Source organism: Trachurus trachurus, assembly GCF_905171665.1.
Source record: "Trachurus trachurus genome assembly, chromosome: 4".
NCBI lineage: Eukaryota > Metazoa > Chordata > Actinopteri > Carangiformes > Carangidae > Trachurus > Trachurus trachurus.
The window spans coordinates 32,438,573-32,459,351 of NC_139898.1; the positions used below are offsets into that span (position 1 = coordinate 32,438,573).

At 43.4% G+C, this 20,779-nt stretch overlaps 1 protein-coding gene across 1 annotated transcript in view; it reads right to left on the minus strand.

Annotated features, from left to right (window-relative positions):
- The window catches only part of efna2b (ephrin-A2b), a gene marked incomplete at both ends in the record, with an annotated part of 40,944 nt that overhangs the window by 7,147 nt on the left and 13,018 nt on the right, over nt 1–20,779 (minus strand). The window lies entirely within an intron of this gene.

A 20,779-nucleotide genomic window follows, 5' to 3' on the forward strand; every position in this document is an offset into this window, starting at 1 on the left:
TTTACTTCTTTCAAGCAGATTTTCGCTTGAAATAAGTAGAAAAATCTGATGGTGGAGCAAGTTTTTCTTTCTTATTACAAGCACAAAAAACCTGCTTTCACTGGCAGATTTTTCTACTTATTTCAAGTGAAAATTAGTTTGAAACAAGTGAAAATGATCTAAAAACAAGTTAATGTTTAGGTGAAGAGTCTTATTTTAAGTGAAAAGAGTTTAGTTTTGACTAGAAATGAGACATTACTACGTACGTTTGTTACTTTTAGTTGTCGGTGCAAGCTATTTTCAGAATGGCGGAGCAGAGCCGTGAGCTGCTCAGAGCTACGCTACGGAGGCTTATATTATGGGATTTCTTGGTTTCCCTCATCAAACTCATCAAATACACAATCCAACAACTCCACAACGCTCTAGTGGACAAGTTGTGAGCTGCACATTCACCACGCTATGAGATAATAACACAACGTTACCACACAGAGTTGTTTTAGAGGGAAATTCATGCAAAACCGCTGATGCACGTTGCCTTCAGGGACAGTTTTTCATCAAGCAGTCTCTGTATTTCCCTCTAAAACAACAAAAACAGAGCATGAACGTGACTGAAACTAATAAAAACTGAAATGCGAAATGAAATGCGAGCCTACCACCGCAAACTAATTTCTAGGGCTGACCCGATTATCATATTTTGATAATCGAAGCTTCGCTGACATAAAATCGATTTTAATCCACGTATGTTTCACCCGACTGTGCGACGGCCTTTAGAGATGAGTCGACTCTCTGAGGTCATGAGGTCGTGATGTCATGAGGTCATAGGTCACTTTAAACCAAAGCTGCTTCAACAAACCGGTGAACGACTTCCTGTTCCGTGTCTCAACAGGCGCCGACCTCACAAACCTTTTAAGCCAATCGAGACAAACTAAAGGAGCAGAGATCACAGACCATCCATTTCCATGGTGATCCACTACCAACCAACCCCCCCAAACACACACACACACACACACACTCCACAGGTGAATACACACACACACCTGCTGCTCTGAAACTCCCCCAGAGACTCTGACACACACACACAACAATCAAAACTCTCCAGAGCCTCATAAAGAGAAACACTGACACATCCTGTCCCCCGACACACACACACACACACACACACACACACACACACACACACACACACACACACACACACACACACACACACACACACACACACACACACACTAATTAGCTTCTCATTCTTGCCTCATTAAAAGAAACAGCTCATCAAATCAGTCTGTGATGCTGATGATCTCATTAGGCAACAAATGACACACACACACACACACACACACACACACACACACACACAGTGCATCCGTTTTTCTGTGATGTGATTGGTTTAGTTTAGTTTCGACTATTCTTCTTGGGGTCTATACAGATACAATATTACATTTTTTTTAAAGTTCATCTGCTCAATCTGAACACGTATTAATACACAAATAGTGCGACAAACTAAACTAAACCTGGAAGACAAGAAGAAAAAATAAAGAAAAAGAAATAAAAACGCGCAAAAGATTGTATACAGAGACAGGAAATGGGGGTGTGAGGGGGAGTGACATGCAGCAAAGGGCCATCCGATGCAGGATTCAAACCGAAGGCTCAACCCACTACGCCACATGACGCCCCTGTTGGAGTCAGATTCACTCAAATTTTAAAACCATAAAACACAACAGTCTGGCTTCCTGTTGCCTTTCAAAATAAAAAAAACCAGAAGGCCTGATTGTTAGGATCAGGATTTATAGATCAAAATTTATAGGTCAAGATTTTTATATCAGGATTTATGGATCAGAATTTATAGATCAGGATTTATCAAACAAGATTTTTAGATCAGGATTTACGGATCAAGATTTATAGGTCAAGATTTATGGATCAAGATTTATAGATCAAGATTTATAGGTTGAGATTTATGGATCAAAATTTTTAGATCAAGATTTTTATATGAGGATTTATGGATCAGAATTTATAGATCAAGATTTGTAGATCAAGATTTATCAAACAAGATTTTTATATCAGGATTTACGGATCAGGTTAAAGTCAGGTTCAGGTTGTCGACTGTAACTCTCCAACATCTGTCGGGAGCTGCTGCTGTAACATGAGCTGTTGACTTCAAGTGTGAGAGGCTGGCAACTGTTGGCTACTAACACACACACAAGCAGATGGTGTGTGTGTGTGTGTGTGTGTGTGTGTGTGTGTGTGTGTGTGTGTGTGTGTGTGTGTGTGTGTGTGTGTGTGTGCGTGTGTGTGTGTGTGTGTGTGTGTGAGCTCTTCTCTCCTCTTCCCCCTCTCAGCTGTCACTGATGTGTTCACACCACAACACCGTTCACAGTCTCTACATTATGTTGCTAAATGACCGTAATGCTGCTGTTACTGCGGATGTTTCTACTGGTATCTACTGGTTTCTACTGGTTTCTACCGGGAGTCTCTGGCGGTGCGTGCTGCGTTCACTGACACTGTGTGACTTGCAGAGTCCAGTATAAACAATGACACATCTGGACTCCCTCAGTTTACATTCTTCCTGTGAAGCATCATCAGCCAGAACCAGAACCAGAACCAGACTACCGTTCACATCTGGACCAGGACCAGGACGGGCCGACAGCCTGACGAGGTCTCACTCTGAGGGCTTTATCAGAGAGAAAACTTTACACTAGTATCCCAGCATGCATTTCAGCTCAAGCTTTATGTATCAGTGGCACAAAGAATGTGAGACAAGGTCAATAAGTTACAGTCAGACCCCGTTATAGTCCTATGCAGTCAGATACAGTTGAGTAAAGTCAGATACAAGCTGTGTCTCAATTCAGCGGCTGCAGCCTTCGGAGGACCCAGCAGCCTACGCGGTCTCCGGGGGCAACGGCTTCCGAGGCTCCTCCGACGGCGGCATCAACCGTCGGTAAATGAGACGGTCTTTCCTGATTGCGTCCGGATGTAAACAACGGCCTAACAACCAAGGGGGCAGTTGTCGGTCTGAGAAGTGAAGTCACATCCGTGTTCAACAAACTGCAATCCCCTCGGCTTCGTCTGGGGGCTGGTGCCAGAAGGGAGCAACTCCAATTGAGCCCCATGTTAAAATAGCCGACTTTACAGCTTAAAAAAACATATTTACAGCCTGGTACATTTTATTTTTTTCGTCTCAACCGATAGTTTCTACCCCCGCACACACTCTGAGGGGGGTGAATTTTTTTTAAACTCTACCGTTTTACTGTTATTAGGTTTAAAATTCTGGCCAATTAGGGCGCGGAAACATTGAGTGACAGGTCCGGAGACCGCTGCTTCGAGGCCAGTGGGCGGGCTCTCGGCCGGCCAACGGCCGCACCGCTCCAAATATGGCAAGTAGAATCCAACATGGCGCGGTTCAAACCTCCGTAGTAGCGGCACAAAACAGACTCCCCCAAACCAATGGGTGACGTCACGGTGCTACGGCCATTCTTTTTACAGTCTATGCTAACAACGTCCTAACGTTAAACATTTGAAAGTGGCGCTTGCAACGGCTCTTCCGTTCCTCCGCTCCTCACCTGTGCGACCACGCCTCCAAGCCGGCCGCAGAGCGGGGATACGGTGGAGAGCAGCTAACGTTCGATAGCATGCTACGTTGCTAATAACAACAACAGCGCGCAAAGAATCTTGGGATACGGGAGGCCACGAAGGATAGGTGCGGTTCCTCCTCCTAGAACAGGCAAAGGAAGGCTGCATTCGTCGGCCGCATTTGGAAGAGCCGTCGAATTAAATTGAATTGGGACAGCCTTCGCACAGCGCTGTGACATAATCAGCCTTCAAATGCCGCCACCGAAGGCTGCAGCCGCTGAACTGAGACACAGCTACAGACGAGTACAGTCGGATACAGTCAGATACAGTTGAGTACAGTCAGATACAGTCAGATACAGTTGAGTACAGTCAGATATAGTCAGATACAGTCGAGTACAGTCAGATACAGTCGAGTACAGTCAGATACAGTCAGATACAGTCAGATACAGTCGAGTACAGTCAGATACAGATACAGTCGAATACAGTCAGATACAGTCGGATACAGTCAGATACAGTCAGATACAGTCAGATACAGTCGGATACAGTCAGATACAGTCAGATACAGTCGAGTACAGTCAGATACAGTCGAGTACAGTCAGATACAGTCGAGTACAGTCAGATACAGATACAGTCGAATACAGTCAGATACAGTCGGATACAGTCAGATACAGTCAGATACAGTCAGATACAGTCGGATACAGTCAGATACAGTCAGATACAGTCGAGTACAGTCAGATACAGTCAGATACAGTCAGATACAGTTGAGTACAGTCAGATACAGTCAGATACAGTCGAGTACAGTCAGATACAGATACAGTCGAATACAGTCAGATACAGTCGGATACAGTCAGATACAGTCAGATACAGTCAGATACAGTCGGATACAGTCAGATACAGTCAGATACAGTCGAGTACAGTCAGATACAGTCGAGTACAGTCAGATACAGTCAGATACAGTCAGATACAGTCAGATACAGTCGGATACAGTCAGATACAGTCGAGTACAGTCGAGTAGAGTCAGATACAGTCGAATACAGTCAGATACAGTCGAATACAGTCAGATACAGTCGAGTACAGTCAGATACAGTCGAATACAGTCGGATACAGTCAGATACAGTCAGATTAAGTTATATACCGTTATAGTCAGATACAGTCAGACTTAGGTACAGTCAGAAACAATTAGATACAGGCAGCTGTAACTACAGTCAAGTACAGTCAGATACAGGTACAGTCAGACACAATCAGGGTTGGAGAGAATCTGGACCAGGACTCGGGTTCATTCCCTGGTCTGGACCTGGTTCCCGGTCGACTACACTGATCCTGCAGCGTCAGCAGCAGGTGGGGGTGTCAGGTTACCAGGTTACCAGGTTACCAGGTTACCAGGTGATCAGCTGACGGTCCCATGACGACGGCGAGCGACAGTAAAAACTCAGACTCAGAGTCAGAGTCTTTCAAGTGGTGGACTCGGCCGTATCAGGTTCAGGGTCCTGGTGGATCTGTGGAGATCAGCTGCTGCAGCTCACTGAGGATCAGGAGGCTTCATGGTCTCAGACAGACTCAGGTTTCATTAGTCGGGGGGGTTAAGGAGGGGTGAGTGAAGTGGGGGGGTTAAGGGAGGGGGGTGTTAAAGGGATAGTTCACCCAAAATTCAAATTTCACTCATTATCTACTCACCCTCATGTCGACTAAGAGCTGTAAGAATTTTCAGAGTCCTCCGTTCCTTCTCTGAGTTACGGGGGGGTCCGCGCAGCAGTATTTGTCCATATAATGGTTGTCAATGGATACCAACTTTCTTCGTCCAAAAAGACACACCAAAAAACATCCAAATACCTCCATACTGCTCGTCTGTAATGTCCGTCTTGTATTGAAGCCCCAACATGAGAAATTGTTCCGTCGGCCAGTGAAAATCACGCGAGATTTGCACTGACACAGGAAGAGCAGTGAACTGAGACACTGGGAGCTTCCGCTACAAACAAGCTTAAAACATAGACTTATTTAATTTTTTTCGGAACAATTGGTATCCATTGATTGGAACAGTTGGTATCCATTGACAACCATTATATGGACAAATACTGCTGCACGGAGCCCCGCTGTAACTCAGAGAAGGGACGGAGGACTCTGAAACTTCTCCCAGCCCTTAGTCCACATGAGGGTGAGTAGATAATGCGTGAAATTTGAATTTTGGGTGAACTATCCCTTTAATGTAAATGACACAGTGAGCGTGGGACTGATGGAGATCAGGGATCAGTGGGACGTCCAGACCTGATGAACCGAACATGTTTCTGTTTGATTCTCACCCGTCTGCCCCCGGGGGAGGAGGGGGGGGGTGACAGGCAGCAGGACCGTGACCAATCAATGGGGCGGAGGTGTTGGTGGGGGGGGGTGTAGGGGGGGTATCTGCTCCTCCCACCCCCACAGAGGGAGGAGGGTTACTGAGAGGACACGCTGTTCCCACTGGACCCGAGTCCTGCACAGGAAACTGTTGATGTTGACTGTTCAGACCGGACCGGACCATCCGGACCGGACCAACTGGACCGGAACAACCGGACCAGACCAACCAGACCAACCGGACCGGACCGACTGGACCAGACCAACCGGACCAGACCAACCAGACCAACCGGACTGGACCAACCGGACCGGACCAACTGGACTGGACCAACCGGACCGGATCGACTGGACCAGACCAACCGGACCGGACCAACCGGACTGGACCAGCTGGACCAGATCAACTGGACCGGATCAACTGGACCGGACCAGCTGGACCGGATCAACCGGACCGGATCAACTGGACCGGACCAACTGGTCCAGACCAACCAGACCGGACCAACCGGACCGGACCGGACAGATGATGAAACTTTCTCATGTGCAACTTCAGATGAAGAATCTGGGAAACAACTGTGACTCAATGGATCAATTCACAGAAACCTGATCAGAGACTTTGATCATTAAAGAACCATTAAAACAAACAAACAAACAAACATTAATCGGCTGGTTTCACTTTCTCTTTCTCACAGGTGATGAGGTCACGTCGTCCTACACACAGACACAGACACACACACACACACACACACACACACACACACACACACACACACACACACACACACACACACACACACACACACACACACTTTCAGCCTGTAAACAAACACTGCAGATACAGAAGATTCTGATTCTCCGTGAAACACCTGAACGTCTCACACAGGAGGACGGTCGTGATGTCACTGCTGACATCATTCATTCATCTTCCCTTCAGAGTGTGTGTGTGTGGGTGTGTGTGTGTTTATGTGTGTGTGGGTGTCGTTCGATCTCAAATTAAAACAAAAAGTCGAGTTCAGCTGTTTGTTGAGAATCAGATATAAAGTCAAAATAAAATCCTGTCTGTGTGTGTGTGTGTGTGTGTGTGTGTGTGTGTGTGTGTGTGTGTGTGTGTGTGTGTGTGTGTGTGTGTGTGTGTGTGTGTGTGTGTGTGTGGGGCTCTGTGAGGTGTTAAAGGTCAGAGGTCAACAGCGTTTGATTTGTCGCTCTCTGGAGTGTGAAAGCTGAGACCTGGCGGCTCTGCAGACGCACCGAGCGCGTGCAGAGCGACGCTTTATTTTTGGATCCGACACTCGACGTCGTGTCGAGTTTGACTTTCTCACCTTTTTTTCTTTCCCCCCCCCCCCCCCCCAGTTAAGCTCAGTCCGTTCACTTCACACCAGGAAAAACTGTTAAATCAATCGGTTCATTGATCGATCAGTAAAACAAAAGCTTCTCAACTTTAATTCAGAATCAGTTCAGACACAAAATCTGGTTCTGAATTTTATCACAGGAAAAAAAATTAAAATTGATCGTGAGTCAAAAAAGCTGAACAATCATTAAAAAACTATAATCAATAATTAATATATTAATAAGAGGAGTTAGACAGTATGAAGCAGCAGAAATATATTACATCTTTCTTTTTTTTCTCTTTATAAAAACTGAACGGAGACAATTTATCAATTCACCCAAATAATACTTTTTTCTATTTCTACTTTTGTAAATCAATGAAATAACTGAAAAAAAAATAATCTAAATTCTTCAGTCGCAGCTTCAAAATGTGAACATTTATATTTGAGTTCGAGGCAGAAAATCTGTTTTTCTTTTTAGTTTTTGATTTTTCTGATAAAACAAAACATTTGAACAGATTTTAAATCGATCAAAAAAGAAAAAGAAAAAACGACGGCGATAAATCAATGAGACAAACAGGAGGTTATAAATTAACGTTTCAGTTTTACTGGATTTTAGTAATTTTTATAAAAACACGTCATTGTTATGATTTTAAATTATAAATTCATTTAAACTGAATTTCTCTGAGAATAAATAAATCCTGTTCACGTCTGATTATGAAAATGATTTTATATGAAAGTTTCTCAAATATAATATTTTGTGTAACACGCACACACACACACATACGTTATTATTACGGTTTGTTATGTTTCTTTAGATTCATTCACTGAAATAATTTCTTTGATTTCATTATATTTAAAATGTTTTTATACTGAAAACACAAAGACACAATTTTTGTTTCCGTGCAGCAGAGCGAGAGATTCTCCTCTACACACACTCACGTTGTAAATATAACAATATATGAGGTGAAATAATAATAACGACAGACTTCAAATTAATAATTGTATTGTATTTTTTTTAAAGCCACAGTAAATTTAAGTAAATGCAGCTTTATACGTAATATATACTATGTATGTTTGTATTTCCGTTGATAATATGGACCCCCTCGAAAATGAGATGGCACATCTCAAGGGGCTATCCCGTAAAATAAAGTCAATAAAGTCAATGTGTTACAACAGACTGATATTTGTAGGCCTATATTTCATATTTTATCTATCATCAGATTTTATATTCCATCAAATTGAAACTTTATCTATTTATTTATAAAATCACATAAAGATAAAGAGATAGATATAAATGGATATACGTAGATACATATATTAGAGCTTGAGAATATTAATAAAAATGTATTTATATTTTAAAAAGTGTAACAATTTCTATTAAAAAATGAAAAAAATACAAATCAATGAAAATATTTTTTACGTTTGTTCATGTTTCTAGTTCCTTAGTGGGTCAGGGGGGGTCTGGGTCTGGGTCTGGAGGGAGGTGTTGGGGTGAGGGGGGGTCTGGAGGGTCGAGGAGAGGGTGGATTAGTTCAGCTTCGTTGACAACCGCCCCTCTCCCCCCCCTCCCTCTTTGTCCCGGCTGTCAGCGGTCGACACGCTCCACCAATCACACGCTGCCGTCAACAAAAGCTGCATCATTCCCAGAATTCCCTGAGAACGGATGCTGACACACACACACACACACACACACACACACACACACACACACACACACACACACACACACGAGTCCCTGACGCTGCGACCTTCACTTTACATTTCCTCGCCACGAGGTCACAGTCACTTTCAACACTCTGAAGTCGTCCGTCCGATCACGTTAAATATAGCCTAATTTAATCAATCAATCAGATCAGATCGTCTCCATGACGACATGTGTGTGTTTTTCTTTTTTATCAGCAACAGAAACAAACTCTCTAAACCTTTTGACCTTTGACCTCTGCTCCGTTTCACCAGCTCCATCTCTGACGGCGGCAGTGGGTCCCTGAACGCAACACCGACTTTTAGTAGAGTAAAACAGACCATAAACCAACAGACAAATCAACTGGTGAGACACTAGGACCCTGCTGAAACATCCCATAATCAAACAGCAAAGTTCACGACATCAAAAACGTCCAAAACCACGAAGAACGGAGGACAAACTGTAACAAGAGCGTGAGATTATGATGTCACTGCTACGCAAAAAAACAAAAAATACTTCGAAAACTTTACAATAAGGTTCACAAAGTTACTGAGGAACTAACTATTAGTTAATGGTCAGTTCTTCAGTAACTCCTCAATCAATCAAATTACTGAGGAACTAACTACTACTTAAAGCTGTACAGAAAAGAAAATTGAATTTGATTCCACTCTGGGTAATACAATTAGTGTAATAACTCATCTATCAGACAATGTAGACCAAACTTTGTGCAAAATTATGTATTTTTTGAGTAAATCCGGGATGAAAGTGTGTTTTTTTTTTTTTCGCATTGGATAATGTAGGCGCACGGATTATACGTCACGTTGCTCACGATTCATCAGCCGCTGATATTGGATCCGTCATCCGTCAATCAAACGTCTGAGGTACACACACACACACGGAGCTCTCGCCCGCTCGATAACGACCAGTCAAATTCGTTTTCCTTACTCAGGTAAACTCGTGCGGCAACTCGTGACAACTCGGCGCAGGACAAACGACCATTTCTGTACACCTTTATTACCCTAAAGTAAAGTGAGACAGAGAAAATGAGTAACTTCTATCATTTTGTGTACCTTATTGTAAAGTGTTACCTAAAAAAGACCTATTCATATGATATGATATGATATGATATGATATGATATGATATGATATGATGAGCTACAGCAAAGACATAAAATCTTTATTTTACTATAATTTGATGAATGGAATCTGGGGATCAATAAAGTTATTCTTATCTTATCCTACATATTTCTGTGATGTGAGATGATTTTATGTTATCAGTGTCTTTTCACCGACTGATTCATTGTTATTTAATATATAATTTAAATAATAAGTGTCTTGTATTTTATCAGGAGGCCTTTTTTCATGTTTTTATGTATTAATATTAATGAGTTTTCTACCTGTCGTTCGTTTCACTCTCTCACAAACTCACTTCCTGTTCTTTGGCCAATCAGCTCAGTGGAAGCCGTCAATGAGCGGAGTATTGGAGGGGGGGTTAGGGGGGCATGGGGGGGCGTTCAGGGCACTGGGACCCCCCGCCCGCTCTTATCAGCACCTCGACACGGCCTGGATTACACAGCCCCAGTGGCTGCTGGGAGTTCTGCTAATCTGACCGCTCATTAATATTTAACACAAATCCTGCCAGGAGACGGAGACGAGCGTCTCTGCTGCCGCCGCCGCCATGACAACAACGGCCAATCAGCTTCCTCAGCGCTCCAGCTATGAACCTGCCAGTCAGAGCTCAGGGACACGGACAATGAGGTCACAGTGAGGTCATCTGGTTTTTGTGGTGAGAGGTTGTGTCCAAAATCACTCACTCATTCCCTAGTCCCTACTCACTATAATTCAGTATAGTGACTCACTGGTCAAATAAAAAAACACTTTCGGACACGACTCCGCCGCACAGTTAATGACGTATTACGTTTACGTTAATTAAAACGTTCCGACCTCGATCGTAACGGCCGGGGTGCAGGTACCATGGATACAACCATGGTAACAGTGTAGCATAGACCTACGGCCATTAGGTACCAACATAAAAAGAGGAGTAAAGCAATATATTAAGCGGTTATATATATATATTTAAGCATCAAAGATGTTCAAACAAACCCACATAGTTTGAAACAACATTCAAAACACACAACTAAGGATAAAGTCCGCTAGCTTAATGCTAACGTATAATGTAAAACCCCATAGACGGGCTAACAGAAATTAGCATTGGCTATCCAGAGTCCGTGGTCAGTTTATAACGCTTGTTAGGAAATTTGCTCCGACGTTTGTTGTGGGAGTCTGTGGAAGCCGCGACCGGACAACTCTGGCAGCCTGGACACATTTATTTAGGCTGCTGCACTACTGCATTTATTTGGTAGCTACACCGGTCACTACTTGCATTTGTGTACTTGTCAGTCTGTGCTCTGTCTTGTAATTGTCCACTGTATGACTTGTCATCACAAGGTTTTAAAATTCTGTGTTGTGTTTTTTAGAAACCTGCCTTGGGACTGCGGCTGAAATTTAGCAGTTGTGCTAAGTCCGGCACATTTACACTGGTACTTAATGCGTCAGTGTTGATGAATGTGCACTGTCCCAATTCAATAAATAAAGAAAAAAAATGAAATGAAATTTATTTGGTAGCTACACCGGTCACTACTGCATTTATTTGGTAGCTACACCGGTCACTACTTGCATTTATTTGGTAGCTACACCGGTCAATACTTCATTTATTTGGTAGCTACACCGGTCACTACTTGCATTTATTTGGTAGCTACACCGGTCACTACTGCATTTATTTGGTAGCTACACCGGTCACTACTTGCATTTATTTGGTAGCTACACCGGTCACTACTTGCATTTATTTGGTAGCTACACCGGTCACTACTGCATTTATTTGGTAGCTACACCGGTCACTACTTGCATTTATTTGGTAGCTACACCGGTCACTACTTGCATTTATTTGGTAGCTACACCGGTCACTACTTGCATTTATTTGGTAGCTACACCGGTCACTACGACACAGCCACAGTTTTATTTCAACTTTTATTTTTGTAACTTCCTCTTCCTGTCCTGGCGTTACGTTGTGAGGTCATGATGCTCCTGTGACTCTGATTGGCTGTTTGTGACCTCGTCTCTGTCCGATAAGGAGGAGGAAGAAGAGGGTCAGAGAGTCAGAACCCGATCGGTTCCAGACAAAAACAAACATGTCAGACCGAATTTCCCTCTGTTTTATTTTGATTTTAAAGGGATACTTCACCCAAAATTGATAATTCACCAATCGTCTACTCAGCGTCATGCCAAGGAAGGGTTTGGAGAACTTTCAGAGTCGTCAAAACTCTTTAGGAGTTCCAGGGGGGGTCCGGCTGGTGACGGGTTTTCATATAATGGCGGTGGATAGAGTTCACTTTTGAATGGTCTAAAACACACACTATGAAACATCCAGATACCTCCATACTGCTCGTCTGTACTGACCCAAGTGTCCTGAAGCCGCCACATGGAAAAGTTGGGAGCTACTGATACAACAAGGATAAAAACAGAGATCACATTAATGTTTTCTGAACAACTTTTCCATGTGGCAGCTTCAAGACACTTGGGTCAGTACAGACGAGCAGTATGGAGGTATCTGGATGTTTCATAGTGTGTGTTTTGGACCATTCAAAAGTCAACTCTATCCACCGCCATTATATGAAAACCCGTTGCCGGCCGGACCCCCCTGGAACTCCTAAAGAGTTTTGATGACTCGTTGTGAAAGTTCTCCAAACCCTTCCTTGGCATGACGGTGAGTAGATGATTGGTGAATTATCGATTTTGGGTGAAGTATCCCTTTTAATTTAATCTAAAACTATAGTGCGTAACTTATATCGCCCCCTAGAGGATTTCTGTGGTATTACAACGATACGGCCGGCATCTCAACATGGCATATGGCCCGGTGTATACACGGGAATGTCGCCAATGTCACTAAATACAAAAAGAACAAATACTGAAAAATACGGCGAGGTGTTAGAGGAGCTGAACAGCTTCATCAGCGTTGTATCATCTCCTCTTGTAGTGGCTTGGGGGAAATGGATATTTACAGACACGTAGAAGTTACGCACTATAGCTTTAAAGCAGAAGTAAGTGGAATGTTTGTGTTAATATAAGTCTTAAATAGTTATATCTTCCGACAGCAATCACTTCTATTGAGTGTTTGGTCTGAAACACGGGTCTGTCAGTCACTCTGCTCTGCTCTGAGCCGAGGAGAAAACTTTTATCGTATCCTACAACCTTTATCCAATGAGGAGAGAGAACGGCATGAAGGGGCGGTCCTCTCTGTGTGTGCAGCCAAGGGATGCGCGTGAATGTGGTGTCGTAGGGTCCATCTGCTGACAGGAAGTTAGCCAAAACCACCGGATCGCTTACTTCTGCTTTAATGTAGAGGGCACGGATCGGTTCATTGTAAAACATTTATTTATTGATGTAAATGTGGTGATTTGTGTTCATCCAGAGCCCCGAGGCAGCGCTGCTCCTCTGTCCAGTTCACACCTGAAGCTTCAATTTTCATTCAGAGAAACTAATGCGACTGATGTTGACAGCTGTTAGACTTCATCAATGAGACCAACATTTATCTATGGAGCCGATCGGGAGCTAAAAAATCTCTCCTAGTGAGACCGCCAAAATAAAAGCCTCAGGACAAACTGAGAAACAGTTTAGATATTGATGAGTTCGATATGAACCAGACACTTTTCACTGAAGATTTCTGTTAAGTCAACACTTCTGTAAATAATGACCTGTGTGTGTGTGTGTGTGTCTGTCTGTGTGTGTGTTCAGACACTAATAGAAACACTAATTGCCCCCCCCCCTCCCCCCAAACAAACCTGCTGTGATGATTCAGAGCAACAGGAGGCTGATTAATATGGGACTAATGAAAGGAGGGAGGGGGGGCAGATAATTACTGCAGGGAGGTCAGTGTGTGTGTGTGTGTGTGTGTGTGTGTGTGTGTGTGTGTGTGTGTGTGTGTGTGTGTGTGTGTGTGTGTGTGTGTGTGTGTGTGTGTGGGTCTCTCAGAGGACTGCAGCCACTAGGACACACACACACACACACACACAAACAGTGTATGATGCATATAACACACACATTACCCATACGAAATCACTATAATCTTCATTTTGACGAAGCGTCTCCACCTCAGCGCTGTGTGTGTGTGTGTGTGTGTGTGTGTGTGTGTGTGTGTGTGTGTGTGTGTGTGTGTGTGTGTGTGTGTAAGGGAGGGGGGGGTTTGGGTTTTGGAGGGAAAATGTTCTCGGCGTGTCGCTTCCATTTACACGTAGCGTTGCAAGGCATCATGGGAGGACGCAGCGATGGGGGGCCTGATTATCTATTCATTGATTTTCCTCTGACCTGACTCCGCCCACGGCGTCCCGAGGCGCCGCGAGGTGAGAGCTGCATGCCAACCAGCAGAAGAAGAGACTGTCAGGTGGGGGGGGGGGGGGGGGGGGGGGGGGGCACATCTGGAGCACATCTGGAGCACATCTGCTGACGGGGGGCGGAGCCACAACCAGAGCATTGATGATCTGAGTCGCTGTTCAATCATTCAATCAATCAATCGAGGCGACTCAGAAAACTCCTGGTTCAGGTTTACTCGGTGCTGATTGGTCAAACGCCAAGAGAAAGCGCCAGAAATAAGCAGCATTTTTAAAACCCAGTATTATTCAAAAAGTGTCTACGAAAAGAAGAAAAGTCTTTGCACACCGAGTCTGGTGCGTTTTATTTTCTGTTCCAAACTAGCGATGTGCGATATCAAACCACTGGTTTTCATTACATTCTGATACCAATTAAAACCAAAGGTGGTGTTGCCGATACAGATACCGATTCATGCGTGAAGAGGGAGGAAAACGAAAAAATAGACAGTTTCAAATTATAATTTTGCAATAACACTAAAACACAGAGTTTAGTTTTAATTGTCAGTGGCAATAAAACTCTGAAAAATAGACATTAAATGCCAGGATGTAACCATGGTATGTGGGAAAGTGCATTTCCCACAGTTCTACAGCATTAATATATGAACATTTTCTAATTTAGAGCAACAGTTTTGAGGACTACATTCACAGTTAAAGGAATAGTCTGAAATTTCTTTGAGACAGCAGCGAATAAATCACAGGTTACCTTCCTTATTCTTTCATGAGAAACACTTTTTTTCAAGATTAACATCTAAACTTTAATTCTCCTGCTGTCATTAGGTGTACGAGGTTAATCTACACAACCGTCGTTTGCCTCAGAGGTGGAAGCAGATGTCGTCCCTTCCAACCGGTGGGGAATAGGTCCTGTAAACAGCAAAATAACGGTCTACTGTCATAAGAAAAATAGTTGTTTACCCGAGATTAGAGCAGACTGGTGACAGGATCGATACTGTCTTATGAGTATTGATCCTAAAACGGACACGTTTGGTATCGGAGGTATCGATACTTGAGTATCCATCCGCACATGGGGGACAAAAGTCGTCAAGCGGCGACAATGACTTTGTGTTCCTCTCACGTATCGAAAAATAAAAATAAAAATATTTTGTCGATCCAATCCTGAGAGGACGTAAAGAGCAAAGAGACTTCAGTGGTACCATTTAGTAGAGTCTCAGTTCAACTGGAGCCACATGTAAAAAAGAAGACGACCAATTTACATGAACCTGAACAGCAGCTGCCCTGTCCAACACACACACACACACACACACAGGCAGCTCGGCCGGGATCAGCCTGGGAACACCGATGTGAGGTCAGAATCAGAAAGGAAAATCCAACCTGAACACTTTAATAACGGACGAAAGTTCTGGAGTCAATGTACAAACATGATCAACACAACGTGAGGTTGAATTCATTTTTAAAGGTGCGGCAATTTCGGACGAAAAAAACAGACTTAGTGTACAAAGGCCTTAATCTGAGAAAAACGTATGATAGTAGTAGAATCACAAGATGCAGCCTATAATAAGCGGACAGACAAACACTATCACACAAATACGTAACGATCAAAGCTACACGTTTATAACCCAGCATCATCAGAAAGCATCGACACTGCAGGAAAAACGGCGGTCGAGTTACAGGACGGTTCCTGTAAAGTTCCTCCTGCAGTGGAAACACGGCCTATGATTCTATACAGTGGAAACCGAGTCAATGTGAGCGCTATAAGCAGTTGACGATTTTCTATTATTTCACTTCATTTTTTATGCAGAACATCATCTAAATGCCATTTGTATAGTTTCTCATTGAGAAAAATGTAAGGAATTTTATTTAATGTTTCAGACATGGTTCAGTCGTTTCAAATGCTTTTCCAGAGGCACCGTGCAAGTTTAATTACTGTGCAGACGTAACTCAAATAAATACTGTGCACAATACAGCACAGTAATGTAGAGCTCACTGTGGTTAAAATTATAAATAGGCAGTTGCCTTTAACGTTGTTTTGCAGTTTAGTAAAAACCAGTCGGCCTCCTGTCTGTCCGTAGTGCAGATCGATCGGTTTGGCGCTGACTTCCTTTTTATTTTCTACTGAACATAAACTGCACACGTTAACTAGCAGCAGAAGCAGACGTAAGAAATAAAATAAATACACGTAGTCATAAAATAGTTTTTGCACGTTTTCATTCATAAAATGACCCAAAATGAATAAACAAATAATTTAAACAGCATTTGTGTAGAAATGATTCTTCTGTCCCAAGCCTTTTGATCCATATGAGCGGTTAATTCCTAGATCTGTGATCACTATAAGCTTTTTCCACTGTGTAGGATTTTACCAACAGAACAGTGTGTTGGATTTTACAGTCAACCAACCAATGGTTTAGTCCATTTGTTATGTGAACGCGGCCCAGACAACGATCATATACATATAAAGGGACAATGCTCAGAGGTAAAAGACTAACATGAAACAAATAAAACCAAATAAAACCAACAGCTCTCAAAGTTTCTTCCTCATGTTAATTTGACAGATGGCTGCTGGAATAAAACTATTTCTGTAACGTTTAGTTCTGCAGACTGGTACCATGAGTCTCCAGCCTGATGGGTTGAGAGGGAGGAGCCGTCATTTAGGACAGAGCCGCCGTCCTCTGTAACTGTGTTGTGTTCAGGGACGGTGGATGAAGCTCACGCTGGGCCGCTCCAATCAACCCGCTCCACCATTTCTGAGTTAGGTGAGGCGTATTGCTCACTTGTTTTTGTTTTCTTTGTTTCTAATTTTTATAATACTTCTGTTTTTGTATTTTTGACTGTATATTTGATAGGTTACTGTTGGACCCCAGGAAGAATAGTTGTGGCTTTGCTGCAGCTAATGGGGATCTGAATAATAAACTAAACCAATCTAATTTCACCATTTGGTTCAGGGCAGTTTTTGTTTTAAAGCTCAGCAAAAGTTCAGTCAGGAGGACGGATCTCTTCGATCACGCTCACTGAGTCACTATCCAGTTTTCCTGCTATCGTTTTGCTTCCACTTCTCATCACTAGTTTTTCATCCAATCACAACAACCCGCCACCTTCTCTCTCCCACCAATCAGTCGTTAGCTGTCATTTCAGCCCACCTCCACCCCTTCACCACCTCAACCAAAGGCTTCCACGACAGAAAGCATCATCCTCCCACCGCCACCAAAACCAGTGTCTGAAGTTCTTCTTTAGATGCAACTTCACATCCATTGATCAGTTTATTAAAATGATCTAGCTACTTAGAAAGTTTATTTTGTGCACAATAAATGTCATGGACCACACCAGTAAGTGTGTAAACAACCTCATCAGTTGCATTGGCGACCACGGTGCCTGTTTTCGGTACTTTTTGTGTGTATGTGTGGTAATTAAAGTTATTTTGTCTGTAAAAGAAAAAATAAAATAGCCAAAACTTCTGAAATTTGAATATCTATTAATCAACAACATGACAACTCCTCAGCCTTTTAGAGTATTTTATGTTTTAGCCTAGGGACGGGTAATGATTTCCCTTTTTACTGTCACAGAGGGAGAAACATGGAAATACTCCTACAACCACCAGAAAGTTCTGTTTGAATTCTCTCAAATAAAAAACAAATGAAACCGAGGTGCAACTCTGCAGGACTGTGATGAGAAGCGGTAGCGGAGAATATTCACGTATTGACGAGAGGAAACTTGGTCCTAGTTGAGATGTGCTTTCATTACATGACGAGGACTTAATTGGGTTACGTTATGGTGTAATGAGAAACGGTACTGTTGCAATATTCTCCGGGATTGATTCTCAAATATTTGCGTCAGACAGACTCTCCCATACTGTATCCAATCTCACTGACGCATACGACGCGAAGGTGCGTTCAGGTACTGAAATATGGAACCGTTTAACTTCACATGAATGGATATTCGCTACTTAGGTGGGAATTCAGTCTGTACCAATAAAAGGACTGAAGTGCTGCACTGTCGACACCTACGCCACTGCATCTGTAGTAACACTGGAGGAGCTGATGCTACACCGAGCAGAACAGGTCAAAGGTGGGTCCAGGTGGGCGGGGCTTGGTGACTGCTCTGTTGTGACATCACAGAGTCACAGGAAGTCCTAGACCTGCCGAGTCCGACGAAGCTCGTTAAAGGCTTGTCGTTAGCAACTAGTGGTTTAATGAGGGATCGAACTCTGAATTCTTCTCATTTCTCTAAGGAAGTTCAAACTTTAGATTCTATTACCCCACATACAGATGTTATCGTTCTACTAACGCCTTGCTCTCATGCTGTTTACCATCGTCTGTGCCCAGGGACTGCAAATGAAAATCAGCCTACATCGAAATCTGGCACGATATAGTATGTATTGAGCTCTCGAATAAATTGAAATAAATAAAAAATAAATTTAAAGCCCCAGTATGTAACTTATTTGGCTTTTAATTAGCAAAAATCAAATCTGTCTTTCATAAATACATATTTTACTGAAGGTGAATCACAGCTGCTACAAATGAAAGCTTTCTGGTTCCTTAGAATTAGTTGTTACAAGTCGTTACAAATACATAAGTGGGCGACGCACCGAACCGAGGCGGCCATGTTGCATCGTGACCGTAGGTAACCACGGAAACGGCCTGTTAAAACTGTCACCACTGTGTAGTGTGAGGAAGGACGGAGGCACTGGTGTTGCATTCAGGTGCAGTCGGCAAACCAACCGGATGTCATTTTACTCCACCAGAGAAAGACAGTAAACAATACCACATCACCATGACAACATATTGTCAGGCCTGTATTGTTTTGCCTCGTGCTGGCGGACCACTTGTTTACATAGACGCTTGTTTATCCTGTTACATGCAGCGTCTGTTGTCTGTCTGACGTCTGCCCCATTTCACGTGAATGCAACATCAAGAATACGTTCAGATATGCAACCGCACCGCTAGATGGGGGGAATTCCTACATATATTACGGGCCGTTACAGGACTGGACAGAGTTGGCCCACACACATCTGGCCCACATCTGGTTTACAGATCAGGTTCAGGTTCAGGTGTTAACATCTGGACTCTGCTCCGTCTCCGGGGAGGAACTCCAGCTCCCAGCATGCACCTGGGGGCTTCAGGGAAGAGAACCCTGAACTGTCTTCAGCTCGTTTCCTCCTCTGCTCCTCATCGCCACGGCAGCCGGGGGAGCACGTCGCCATGGCAACAACCTCCCAAGGAGCCATGAGCCAATTCAGGTGAGAGATGGGTGGGGAGTGAGGTGAGGGGGGTGGAGGGAGGGGGGTGAGGGGGGGGTAGTTGTTTTGTTTTGAACACCTGTTTGTCCAGGAAGTAGACACGTCCCCCTGGATCCGTCTAATGTCAGAATCTGTGTTTATGAAACGTTTAAAACAAACTGGAGGAAAAGTTGTAACAGTGAACGACCACGAGGCCACGAGGCCACGAGGCCACGCCCACTCGCCATGAGACAAGGAGAAGTGATGAAAGCCGCAAAGGATTTATATATTTATGGGAACACACACACACACACACACACACACACACACACACACACACACACACACACACACACACACACACACACACACACACACACACACACACACACACACACACCATCAATTATTACTGGCTGCTGGAAAACCATCTGCAAGCCGTCGGCCAATCACAGAGCTCTAACACTGTCGGCCAATCACAGAACTCCCACATTGTGGGCCAATCACAGCGCAGGGATAACAGTAACCAGGGCCAAACACACACACACACACACACACACACACACACACACACACACACACACACAAACCCCGTCTCCCTCTCCTCTCACACACGCCTCCTCATTTAGAATCAATAAATCTATCAATAGCATCAATAGCATCAATGGTATCAATAACCCCATTGACCAACAGTCTGTGTGTGTTTTGACAGCGCTCACTATAAGTTTAACACTTTAATTCATGAAACTGCACAGCAGCAACTAGCAAACGGACGCATTTCAGCTTCTAGATATACTAGAAAAACATCTAAACACCATAGCAAAATAGAAAATATTCACGTGTAAAAAACAATGACAAAAATATAAACAAAAAACATGAGAAAATCCTTTTCTGTAAAAATCGACTGTCCAATAATATGCACCAGACAATAAGAATAAAACATACGTGGGTCCATAACAATGCAGATGACAGAATTAAAACGCCTGGCAATAGGAGACTTCTCATCATGGTTTCTAATGCTACTTTTATGCTCTGAGATCCTGGTCCTACCTACGTAAAAGTGGTTTCTGTTATGTAGGACTAAAAGAGAACTGAGGACCATGTGGTTTCTGTTACGTAGCTAAAACTCTCAGAACACAAAAGTAACATTAGAAACCATGATGAGAAGATGGTGTTTCTAGTCAGATTCATGGGGAATGAATAGTAGTCGCCTCCCTCTTAGAGGAGGCCACAGAGAGAAGAGACTCCTCCAACGAGAGTCCTACTGGATCCACCGTTTACAGACGGAGCATCCAAAAGGACTAAATGAGGA